General features: G+C 47.9%; 1 protein-coding gene across 7 annotated transcripts in view; it reads left to right on the top strand.

The window, feature by feature from the left end:
* The window catches only part of CDK12 (cyclin dependent kinase 12), a 60721-nt gene extending 49350 nt beyond the window's left edge, over window positions 1–11371 (top strand). For 4 of the 7 annotated variants that reach the window (XM_061176839.1, XM_061176838.1, XM_061176836.1 and 1 more), the window contains 3 exons: window positions 1451–1596; window positions 5220–5318; window positions 7122–11371. The gene's annotated coding sequence lies outside the window, so the exon portion shown is untranslated. The remainder of the gene's footprint in view (window positions 1–1450; window positions 1597–5219; window positions 5319–7121) is intronic. The other 3 variants (XM_061176835.1, XM_061176834.1, XM_061176833.1) reach the window with 3 other exon arrangements.
* The last annotated feature ends 1683 nt before the right edge of the window (window positions 11372–13054 follow it).

Below are 13054 nucleotides of genomic sequence, written 5' to 3'. Positions count from 1 at the left end.
GAGGAGTTTCCTTAGCTCTTTTTTTTTTTTTTTTAATTCTTTTCCATTATGGTTTATTACAGGATATTGAATATAGTTCCCTGTGCTATGCAATAGGATGTTGTTTAATCCATTCTATATATTATATAATAGTTTGCATCTGCTAGTCCCAAACTCCCAATCCAACCCTCCCCCCAACCCCCTTCCCCCTTGGCAGCCACAAGTCTGTTCTCTATGTCTGTGAGTTTGTTTCTGTTACATAGATAAATTCATTTGTGTCATATTTTAGATTCCATATATAAGTGATATCCTATGGTATTTGTCTTTCTCTTTCTGACTTACTTTGCTTAATATGATAATCTCCAGGTCTATCCATGTTGCTGCAAATGGCATTATTTCATTCTTTTTTTATGGCTGAGTAATATTCCATTGTATATATGTACCACATCTTTATCCATTCATCTGTCGATGGACATTTAGGTTGTTTCCATGTCTTGGCTATTGTAAATAGTGCTGCTACGAACATAGGGGTGCATGTATCTTTTCAAATTATAGTTTTATCTGGATATATTATGCCCAGTAGTGGGATTGCTGGATCATATGGTAACTCTATTTTTAGTTTTTTAAGGAACCTCCATACTGTTTTCCATAGTGGCTGCACCAATTTACATTCCCACCAACAATGTAGGGAGGGTTCCCTTTTCTCCACACCCTCTCCAGCATTTGTTATTTGTAGACTTTTTAATGATGCCCATTCTAACTGGTGTGAGGTGATACCTCATTGTAGTTTTGATTTGCATTTCTCTAATAATTAGTGATGTTCAGCATCTTTTCACGTGTCTACTGCCCATCTATATGTCTTCTTTGGAGAAATGTCTGTTTAGGTCTTCTGCCCATTTTTTCCTTGGGTACTTTGATTTTTTGTTATCGAGTTGTATGAGCTATTTGTATATTTTGGAAATTAAGCCCTGGTCAGTGACATCATTCGCAAATATTTTCTCCCAGTCCATAGACTGTCTTTTTGTTTTGTTTATAGTTTCCTTTGCTGTGCAAAAGCTTACAAGTTTGATTAGGTCCCATTTGTTTATTTTTGCTTTTATTTCTATTGCCTTGGGAGATCCTTAGCTTTTTACTTGACCCTATTATGGTGTCCTATCTTCTGATTAGCAATTCCTCCCTCCTGGCTGGAGTGGGTAACCCCCTCTATTGGCATTGGTGGTCATTTCATTCCTGTTCTTTTCTCTTGGCCAGCTGTGCTAATGAATATTCCTCAATAGTGTGATGCTGATATTGGTTACTCTCAGCCTCTCTACAACACCTGCCCCACTCACCTACCACCTCATACGTACACATAGTCCTGCCTTCTTCTTCTTCCCTAAGAAGCTATTTTCTCTTTCTTTCTTTTGCGTGAGGGTAGGGCACTGATATCCCTTCTTACTACCTCTCATCAGCTTCTCCACATCATTTCCAGGTTTGATGGGCGATCCCCCCCTGTCCAAACACTGTGCAAAGACACGAGAAGTAGAGGTCTGCCAGCCTGCTTATTTCCATCCTCAATGCCTAGAACTGGGCAGGTCACCAACCTACTGTGCCTACCCCTACCCTTCTTGCTGCCAGGTAGGTGTGCTCCTCTCCCTACCCACCAACCCTAAACAGGGTCATATTTCTCTCTGGGACTATTTCTCTCGGTTGTTAAATTTCTCCAACAAGGGGAAGGCCTTTGTGACTCAGCTCTCCGCCTTGGTGACTTCCAGCCCTAAATTTCAGAGAGACCTTCCTAATGTTAACTCTCCACCCCCTTTTCTGTAGTTTAAAACCATTTCCCCCATTTAGTGCATGTGGAAAGAAGGGAACAGTAAACAGTAAATGGATGGTATTTGACACTGGAGGGGAAGGGTCTAATGACAGGCAGCCCTTCTCTTCAAGCTGAAAGCCTGAAGTCCAGATGTGCATTCTGTCCAGTGGCCTGGCATCCTTGGGGAATACTTGAATCTTTTGAGGGAAAGGTTTTATCTGGTGTCCATTCCTGAGGACAAGGATCTCAGACCCTAAGAGTCTATCCGTATTCATTCCCAGACCCCTCCAGGGGGTAGCGAATGGATTGCTACAGGGAAGAACCCACCAGTAGGTAATACTCTGTCTTGAGCTCGGGTGGCAGCTCTTGTTTGGCACTTATAGGGAGTTGGCAGGGGTGCCAGAGCCTCTCCTGCCACTGGAGTTGACATCAGCTTACCCTTTTGACCTTAGGTCTCCTCTCTCAGCAGTGCCTCTCTCACCCCTGCAATCCAGACAGCACAAGCAGCAGGCCTACATACGTGCCAGGTCTGGGTAAGGTGCTGCCTCCCCTGGTAGGCACATACCTTGAGTTGGAGGTGAAGCAGTTAGGATGGGATGGATGGAGGGATAGAGTAGGTGTTAGAAAGTAGGAAATGTCTCTGGAAGTGGTTGAGCAGTAAGTATGCTTTGGGTAACTGGGGTACCCTGCCTACCTCTCTGTCAACCTGGATGTCTGATCCCTCAAAGCTGCTGGGCCACTTGGGCGGCTGCAGTCTTGGTTTCTGCCACACGAGGGCACTGCTGACCAATTAAAACTCCTGCCCCTCCGCAGACAGAGTTTGGGTGAGGGGAGAGGGGGACACCGCAATCTTTCCCCAAGATAGGGGTCAGAAACACCCCCAGAGAGCCTGAGACCAGGGGCCCAAGGAGCCAGAAGAATAATTAGTTGTTCTTCCACTTCTTCTTCCTTAAAAATGGCCTGAGACCCTGAATGCTCTTCCCTAGTGGACTGACATGTCACTATATTCCCAGCTGAACCTGGGAAGCCCCCTAGCTCTAGTCACAAAACACCTTGCACAGGTGTTTCTCTCCTTCAAGGTGTAGCAGGCTCCAGCTGTCCACCCCACTGTCCCCAGCCTCTAAGACAGTCTCTTTCTGGCCCAGAGGGTGGAGGTATCTGGTTTTTCAGAGAGAAAAAAAAAAAAATCTCTTACAATTGTTTTAAGAGAAGTAGCTCTTAAAGAACTAGCTCTCTTAGGAAAGAGTTTTGGGGAGAGGACTCTCTCAGAGAGACTGAGAGACTAGGAAAGTTCAGTCCTCTATGCCCCCATCACCTCCCCCAGCACAAACCTGCAGAGCTCAAGATGGTCTGGAGGATGTTTACCACCTGAGTGGCTGGAGGACACCCAGGACACTCTGGGGCTCTGCGCCAACAATGGTTTCAGAAAGCAGGATGGGGATGGCGGCTGCTTTGACCCTTGATCCTCATGCTGCCCCCGTACTGTGTAATGTCTCTGCTAGGGATCCAAGTGGCCATGGAGCCCTTATGGGGATGAGGTGTCCCATATTTGATCCTCAGTCTCCATGAAGCCCTTCCAGGCTGAACAGGCTAAGGGAGATGACAGAGGTTCTCCTCCTCCCTCCTACCCCCATGATCGAGGGCCCCTCCCCAGGAGGACAGCTTGATTAAACAGTCCGTGCTGCTGGAATTGCTGCACAGCTGGCGCTCCCCCCAGCACCCCGAGCAGAGCAGCAGTGCAGATTAAAATCTCCAATTAGCGTTAAAGTGAAGTGAGGAGGTACTGAGGCTGCCAAGGAGGCCAGACGGGGGCCCTCGGTCGGCAGATACCCCCACTACTGCCTGGATTCTGAGTACCACCCTTAGTCACCCTTTTTTTTCCTAGCTCCTCTCCCAACATCTCTCAGTGCCTATTAGCTTTGCATTGCTTGGGGCCAGAGGGCTTTAGAGGGGTGGAGGGTGGGGCTGATGCCTTACCTGACAAAATGCTGGGGACACCATAAATGTGGAGGAGAAGAGATGCCCTACTCGCAGCCTGCCAGTTTGAGGTGACTTCACACTGCTGCTGCTTCTTTTTGCCTAGAGAAAGGGCAAATAGGACAAGTCCCTCCAGATCCTCTTACCTATAAGGTGCTGCCCACACAAATGTACATGCTTGTATATTTTATCCTATTTGACCCATCTGCTCCCACCCAAAATATGGCTCCTTCCTTCATCCCTCCGTTTTTTTCTCCGCTTTCCTGTGGGCAGGGGTAGGTACAGCCTGGCTTGGGAGCACTGCCATGCCCTGCCACCTGGGTCCCAAACAGCTTCTCGTTATCTTCTTTGCAGTTCAGGGAAGAGCAGGGATATGCCAAGAATGGAAGCCTCAGATTCTCCCAACCTCTGAACATCACACCCCCTCTTAAGGGCCCTCTACCATTTATACTTCTACTCCTTCCTTCACCAAGCCCAGAAGGAGGGCAGTATAGCTAGACACACCCTTTGACTTCCCTCTGCCCCTTTAAGGGAAATGGAAGTGGGTACCCAGCTGACTGAACCTACTCACACCTCCAGAAATTAGACACCAGGGCACAGTGCCACCCTCCCAGGCTGGCACATGCTACCCTGGCAGAGGTTCAAATAGCTCCCCCGCCGAATACCCCCACCTCTATGTCTTCCTCTTCTCTCTCCCTCTTTCTTCCTCTCTCCCTCTTTTTTTTCTCAGCTCAAAGCACAGCTGAGCCTTAAAATGGGGGTGGGGAGGACCAAGCTGGGGCAGGGGGGTGGAGAGTTCCAATAGCACATTTTCACCTGCCATTTAATTGGATGTATTTTTAATTAATGGGACCTCAGGGACCAACATGAGACAATCTGATCTCTGAATAGGGACAGGGGAGGGATTGGGTAAGGGAGGAGGATTGGGCCACTGGGTGCGGTTACCAGGAACCCAGGCCCATCAATCACTGGCCACTTTGCGTTCTGGCATGGAGAATAGCAAGGTGGAGGAGGAGGGGAGGCACTGGGGAGAGGTACCAGGATTTCCCCCCAATGGCCAGGACCTCCAAAAAGGATGGAACTGTACCAGCTGACTCAGTTTTGGGCCCCAAAATTGCAGCCAGGATATTAAGTAAGGCTGTTTTCTTGTTCCCGAGGTTTTGTTCAGTTGAGCTTGTCCCACTGAGTGCTGTAAAATTGTGAAAGGAAGGTGGGGACAGAGCTTTGAGGTCCTTGAAGAGGAGGACAAGAACTAGGGAGCATAGAACCAGAGACTGTGGTGACAGGGAGGAGAAGGGCAGGGTTCAGAGATATTTCTGTGTGTTTAGACAAAAAATAAGTGCCGTGGAGATTACATGCAAAACAGCATGCAGATGAGGGCTGGTGCCTTTGGGGTATGAATCATAGACCCTTACTGTTGCGAGGAAGAGAACCTGGAGCTCATCTTGCCAAACGATTCATTTTACAGATGTGAAAACAGAGACCCAGAGAAGGGAAATCAGTTGAATCCTGCCCTGGAGTTGCTTTTGTTCCTGGATTTGGAGAGTTCCTGGGAACACGGGGAAATGTAAGTAGGTAGGGTGTGGGGAGGAAAATCAAGGGAAGAGGGTAAGCAGAAGATTATTCTCTACTGCTTGGAGTCTCGTGTCTCTGGCTCCTAAGTCTTGGAAGCAACTCAGGGGAGTCAGGTGGGTGCATTACTGGGGGAACATTTCCCCTGTACAGCCTGTTCCAGAGGTCATCTCATCCATTCCCTTGCTTCCAAGTAGACAGATCCCCCAGAACCTCCCACTCCCATGAGATTTTACCATATTCTAAAAGGTCCACAGGGAAGGAAATACACTAACTTCCCCAGTTCCTCAACCAAGAAATAAATCCCCCAATGGTGACTAAATATTGAGCTTTTTTTGAGATCTTATCACAAGTTTCTCTGCTGCAATATAAGCTGCTAGAGAAAATTATGCCAAAAAATGTAGCGAGGAGTGGTCTTGTCCCATGTCTAAGCCAAGAAGAGAGACAGAATTAAAACTCAAGGCTCTGAAAGCTGAGTCAGAAATGCCCCTGTATTCACGCGGTGCCATGGCCCAGAGCTCTTAGTCAAGCCCCATCTGGCTCTATGCGGTGTTGGTGCACACTGGAGAGAGGGGCACATTTCCAGCTGTCCCCATCTCCCACCCCCACCTCCTTCACTATTCAGACACTAGAGTTAAGAAAGAATGATGGAGAGAAGTGGCTTGCCCACCAAGTTGCCAAAGATGGCATTTCCTGGCATCTCCTTCCTTCCTCAAATATTCAACATTCTTTGTTCTGTGCTTCATGAGACTAAGTTGCGGTCAGGGCAAGGATGGGCACAAAGCTTGGAAAGCAGTATGGGTAGAAACTTCGTCACACCCTCCAAACCCCCAGCACTTATCCTCTACTCCCAGAATTGTCTTCTCCTCTATCTTAGTACACCATTTAATATCCCCAGAGTCCCTAGGGAAGAGCAAGATGCACCTCTCTAAGTGCCTCCAGACTCACCCTGCCCTGTCTTAGACACTCAGGGTCATCTCCTTGGCTATCTAATTCTCTGCCTTTTCTACTACCAACAAGATGAGACGGGCCCCCTTTCATTGCCTCAGGACAGTCTGGATAGACTCCATCTAGCTCCTCCCCTGTTTCCAAGGGCCTGCAGAAGTGGGGGTGGGAGAGGAGAACTGTGCCAGGGGGTTGAAAAGGAAGATTCTCTTGTGCGGGGAGATGGGGGAGAAGCCTGAAAGAGGGGAGAAGTTAGAGAGGGGAAATTTGGAAACTGAGGCCTGTAGTCCCACCTGTGGGGCTGGCTGCCTGACATAAGGCAGGCCGTTCATATTGAGTATTGTTCAGGGGGGTTATTAGATGGCTCCTGTTTACAGAGCTGCTGTTTCTCCTCTGAAACAGGGAGCAGCAGAGGAGGCGCACGCAGTGAAGAAAGAGAGGAGGCGTCAGGCTTTCTCTAGGCCCTCTTTCTCACCCCTTGTCCACCCCTACTCCAAGATTAGAGGTATATTGGAGGGGCTAAAAGGCCCTTAAAGCATTCAATCTAGATTCTTGATGTTTCTCTAAGGAGCAAGATCTCAGTTCCCACCAGCCCTGCCTCATACTCCCAAGGTTTAGGCAAGGGTATGAGATCTACAGCCCTGGAGTTGGAGCCTGGAGCCTACTCTGGAATCCAGAAGAAACCCTGAGCTTTTGCAGGGAAGGAGGGATAGACTTGAAGTAAGTAGAAGGCAGAGGTAGCGGTACCCAGAATCCCCCGCGCTCTAGAGAAGAGGGAATTGTTGAAGAGCTCATTTTTGGCCCAGGGTTTAGCTTTTACTCTGATGGGACTCCTTTCCTCCTTCTCCCTCAGTGTGTCCCATTGGTTGGTGAGAGAGCTGGATGTCTGAACCTCCCACCTCAACACCTCGAAGGTTATCATACAGATGCCCTCTCTAGCTCCCAAAGCCATGGAAGAAGTGAAGGAAGACATTTCAGAGGTGGCAGCGCCATGATGTCCATCAGTACCCAGGGAGAGAAGCCAAGGAGAAGAAACAGTGCCCAGAGAGGGAGCCAGGAGGAGTGTGCTCCTGAAACAGCCTTCTTACCCCATCTCCTCCCCTGCCCCCTCTAACATGCCAACAAGGCTCTGTGCCCAAGTTGTGCCAGCTCTCCTGGCTGGTGATCCTGCTCTGCCGTACAGGCAGCTGGCCCTCTGCTCCGGCACAGAGCACATGGTGGGGTCTCTCGCACTTCTTTCTAACTCATCCCAGTGTGTCTGTGGTGCAGATTCCTAGGGATGCAGGAGGGGGCTGTGGCCCTGCGAGTAGGAAGACCGTGGGCTCTGGGGCCCTTTAGGTGCGTATCTTCCTGGCTGGAGCGGCTGTGGGGAGGGAGAAGGCTGCTGGCAGCTCACCTGAATTCAAGGTTCTGGTGGCTCATAGCAGCAGGGGTGGCTCATGAAAACAACAGAGGGGAAGGGGGTCCAGGCCTGTTAGAGCTCTCTTTTACCTCATTTCTCCCTCACTCTGAGCTCTGGATAGAGGTCTCTCATCTGGATTGTGGGGCAAGGAGAGGCCCCAGCTAAGAAAGAAGAGAGGGAAATGGGAGAGAAGATAGCAGGGGAGGCTGAGCATTCCCAGGGAGAGGCTTCCCAGTGAGGAAAGGCTAGTTATTCTTGCCCCACTGTATCCATGGGCTGCACAGAGGGTTCTGTGCTGAGGCAGCTCAGCGCTCCTAGGCACCTTTCAGGAAAGGGGCTTTCCAGGCAGACGCAGCTACTCCTCCCTACTCTCACTTACCTGCCCAGAGGTCTGGGTACCCAGCTGACACCACATGACTTAGAAATATTAAAAAAAAAAAAAGAAAAAGGCACTCTTACAAGACCAGAACCTGGAAGGATTACCACTACTTGGTCTCAGTACTCTTTCGCTGGAAACAGAAACCATGATCTTCAAAGGTGCTGATTTTCTCTTCCCTTACAGGTCAGGTGGGCAATGTGCATCTTCTCCTGACTTTCTGAATCAGGGGGATGATAGACTACTGTGTTTGAGGTCACACCAGCAGAACAGGGCCAGAAAGTGGACCAGGAGAATCAGCTGTGCTTCTGACCACAGTCCCAAGGGCCTCCCTGTTTCAGCAAAAGGAAATAGGGATCTCGGATACCAGTGTACCCAGACACATGATAAATATCCTCCCTCTAACCTCAGAGAAGAATAGGAGGGGAGTTCTCTGACAGAGCCTAAGTTTTCATTTGCCTATTTCTATTCCTTTCACTGATGACGGCTCTGCTGTCCAGCTGGGATGAGGGGCCCTCTGCTGGGATGCTCCTGGGGATCCAGAGACAGTTTTGATTGGAGGAAGGGACAGACCAGCTGCTCTTCGTGTAGGGAGATGGGACCAGCTCCACTCCCCCAGCGCTCTCTGGCAGCATCAGGAGCCAAGGGGCCCCTGCTGGAACACCCATAATAAAGCCCAATCCTGAACTGAACTGACATATCACCTGGCTCTGGTATAAAAGTGGTGCTGTGAGGGGGAGCCTGGGTGCACCAGGTGGGGTGTAGGCAGGTGTAGGGAGTTCAGCCCCAGGAGATACAAGGATCACTCCTCAATACCACGTGTTCCTCCTCTTAAACCTCCTCAGTCCCCCTTTTCTTCCACCTCCCTTCAGCTGACTCCACTCCTGGCTACCTCATGCCCTCCAATCTGAGAAGACATGGTAAGTAGTTGTCTGTTCCCTATACTTTTCTCTCTCTCCCTCTCCTCCCCTCCTCCCAACTCCCAGCCAAGAGTTACCCCATTTGACCTCTTCCTACCAGTGAATGCCATCAGGATCTGAACCTGGAATCCCCCGCTTCCTCTGAGAATGCCACTCTGGCTCTGAGACTGACTCACCAGTCCTCATCCTCCACATAAGTATAGCCAGGCCAAGACAGGTATGTCCACTGGCACCAAGGCCCCTGACCTGAAGCAAGGGCAGCCCTAGGGGTACAGTGGGGCTTGGCCCTAAATGCGTATATGCCTGTGTATTGGGCACACTGGTTTATTAGTGTTATTTCAGCATTGTGATGCAGAGAGAGTAAGTGTAACAGCTGCTCCTTGCTTGCAGTGTTTATTGTTACCTAGAGACAACCTCCTGGCTTTTTCCCAGCTCCCCCTCCCCCCCCAGCCCAACCCCCTCCCTGCCAACAGTTCTCCTCTCCCCACACTGATGGGAAATTTATAGCTTGCCATACCATGCCTTTAACTCTCTCCTGTCCATAAGGTAGATGGGCCAAGGGAAGCCAGAGTGAGCTGTGAGCATGCTTAGGCCCTGGCAGGGTAGAATAGTGCGTGGAGGAGGGAAGGAAGGATGGAGGGAGGGAAGACACCTCTTGTTCCCAATCTATGTCCAGACTCAGGCCCCAGTTTCCCTCCTGGCTCTCATGTTGAGAGAAAAGAGCTTTGGACCTAGTCTTGGGATCCCAGGCTCTTCCTCACAAGATTATTCTTTTTCCTCAGATTATTCTCTAAGCTCCTCCCATTGGGCTGGCTGGTCCTGAGCAAGTACAGCAAGGTGGTATTGAGACGGGAGGAATAAATGCAGAGTGGCAGAACCCCCAGATCCCTCCTTTCTATAGAGATGTCACATTGCGACAAACAAGAGGCTCTGGCGTGAGGGATGCTGGCCAGACCTCCACAGCTGGATAGATGTCAAACATGAAGCTGGCTGCTGAGCCTGGTGGGGAAAACTGACCACCTTAACTTCACCCTGAGCCCAGGACTTAGGTCCTGAAAGAGTCCCAGGCCGTCCTCCAAGTTGGTCTCCTTGGTCTGGGTAGGCTGCTCTCTCCACTTTCCTTCCTGGTCCATTTTCTGCTGCTCATCTTTTGGTTTGATACCTTGGGGAAGAGCCAAGAGACCAAGGAACTGAGGCCTCAACAGTCCTGGGGAAAGAGAAATTCCTCAATCCCCTCCTGACCCAGGACCTTTCATGGAGGGGCACCATGTCATATATTCACCATCCCCACTGGAAACAAGAGAGGAAAAGGGATTGGATTTTAGCAGAAAGGATAGCGGTTAGACACATGGAAAAACTTACTCTTGGGATATAAGACTTCAGAATGGACCTACTTCTCTTTAGAGATTTTTCTTTTGCCCGGTATGAGTTTAAGTCTGTGTCCACACAAGGGGCATTGGAAGAACAAAGGGTACTTTTCTGGGGCGCCTCCAGATGTGGGCCTCAGTGCAGTTCCCTCCTCAGTTCTTCTAAACATAGTATGTGTGGTGGTTAGATTGTAAGTTTTAGAGGCCGACAGCCTTGAGTTCCAATGCCAGTGCTGCCATTTACGAGCTGTACCACCTTGGTAAGTCGTTGAACCTCTTTTAGCCCTAGTTTCCTTGTCTGTGAAATGCAGATAAACAACCTTTTAAGGTGGTGAAGAGAATTTAGTGAAATAATGTGTGTAAAGTACCTAGGACAGTGCCTGATACTGAGTAGGTGCTCAGTCAACAGTGGTTGATAGAGTCTAACAGAGTCTATTAATTTTATGGAATCATCACGGCTGACATCGTGTCAAAGACTCTATGAGTCCCCTGGAATTATAGGCCAAATGTGAGTATGTGTGTGTGCTGGGGAGGATGTCCATAGTTTTATTGATGATTTGGAGCAGGGGGTGGCAGTCTCCTGGAAAGGAAGTAGCCCCAATCCTTTGACTCATACTCCCAAAGAAGTCAGTTTCCCCATTCCCATGCCTCCAGCTAGGAGTTCCTTAGGTAGTGTTCTGCCTGGAAGTACAGCTTCATCTAGGATGGAGCTGGGAGAGACAACCATTAAGATAGCAACACACACACACAAAAAAGATAGCAACACAGAGGAATTCCCTGGCTGTCCAGTGGTTAGGACTCTGCGCTTCCACTGCAGGGGGCATGGGTTTGATCCCTGGTCAAAGAACTAAGATCCTACATGCCACGTGGCGCAGCCAAAAAAAAAAAAAAAAAAAGATAGCAACACAGAGCACTTGCCAAGCACTTTACAGTTTGTCAAGTGCATTTACCTACATTAGCTCTTTTAATACCCAGAACATCCCAGTAAAGTGAACTACCATTTATTGACTGCCAGGCATTGTGCTCAGTGTATTTTTTTTTAAGTATGTTTAAAGTCTATAGAGTATTTCGTCACCTAGATATGCCATGATTTATAAAGCTCATCCACTATTTTAATCATTTAGACATGTTTACTGTTATAAATAATACCATGATGTACATCCTATCCTAAAACTTCATGCATTTTTTTAAATAAATGTATTTATTTATTTATATTTATTTTTGGCTGCGTTGGGTCTTCGTTGCTGCAGGCAGGCTTTCTCTAGTTACAGAGAGCAGGGGCTACTCTTCGTTGTGGTGTGCAGGCTTCTCACTGCGGTGGCTTCTCTTGTTGTGGAACACAGGCTCGAGGCGCGTGGGCTTCAGTAGTTGTGGCACACGGTCTCAGTAGTTGTGGCTCGTGGGCTCTAGAGCACAGGCTCAGTAGTTGTGGCACACGGGCTTAGTTGCTCCGTGGCATGTGGGATCTTCCCGGACCAGGGCCTGAACCCGTGTCCCCTGCATTGGCAGGCGGATTCTTAACCACTGCGCCCCCAGGGAAGTCCCCATGCATTTTTTTATAGTTAATTCCAAGAAGTAAAATTATTGGGTCAACAGATACAAATATCCCCCCTCCCCATAGGTATGATCACTTTATTGATGTACCATAATAAGAATAATATTTTTTAATCTTCGTCTTTGGAATTCTTCAATGAAAACACATGCGCAGCCCCTTCTTTCTCCTAAACCCAGCAGAAACATTAATAATCTATCATATCCTTGTTTAAAAATTGAGGTAATTGTAGATTCACATGCAGTTGTAAGAAGTAATACAGAGAGATCCCTTGTACATTTTGCCCACATTTACCCAGTAGTAACATTTTGTAAAACTATAGTATGACATCACAACTAGAATATTGACATTAGTTCGATCCATATTTCCCCAGTTTTACCTGTGTATGTGTGTATATTAAGTTCTATGCAATATTGTTACCTGTGTAAATTCTTACATCTGCCACTACAGTCAAGATACTGAACAGTTCCAAGACCACAAGGATTCTTCATGTTGCTCTTTTATAATCATGCCTACATCACCCCCTTCTTAACCCTTGGCAACCACTAATCTATCCTCCACTTCTAAAATTTTTTCATTCGAAAAATGGAGTCATACACTATGTAACTTCTTAGGATTGGATTTTTTCACTCAGCATAATTCTCTGGATATCCACTCAAGTTTTTGAATGTATCAATAGTTTGTTTCTTTTATTTATTTCATGATATGGATGTACCACAGTTTAACCATTCACCTGTTAAAGAACACTTTATACACAACATTGTAAATCAAGTATACTCCAATAAAATTAAAATATTTTTTTAAAAAAGGAACACTTTGTGCTCCCACTTTGTACTCACTAGCAATTAATGAAATAGCCTGTTTTACTTGGTGTCCTGAGTGTTGTTTTATAATCACAATTATTAAGTTTCTTAACCCTTCAGGCATGGCACCTATTATTATTTCCATTTCATAGACAGGGAAAATTGAGGCTTATCGTAAATGATTTTCCCACGATCACATGCTGTTAAATGGCAAAGAAGAGCTTGGAACTCAAGACAGTAGGGCTCTTCCTACTACACCAGGCTTTCTCAGACCTTGACGAAGGTTGCTAGGAAGAGGGTGTAGGCAGAACCAGAAGAGAGATGTCGGAGGCAGGAAGAGCACTGGAGCAGCCTGGGTCACTTCAG

The sequence above is a fragment of the Eubalaena glacialis genome, chromosome 19, assembly GCF_028564815.1.
Source record: "Eubalaena glacialis isolate mEubGla1 chromosome 19, mEubGla1.1.hap2.+ XY, whole genome shotgun sequence".
NCBI lineage: Eukaryota > Metazoa > Chordata > Mammalia > Artiodactyla > Balaenidae > Eubalaena > Eubalaena glacialis.
This window is presented reverse-complemented; position numbering and strand designations above follow the sequence as displayed.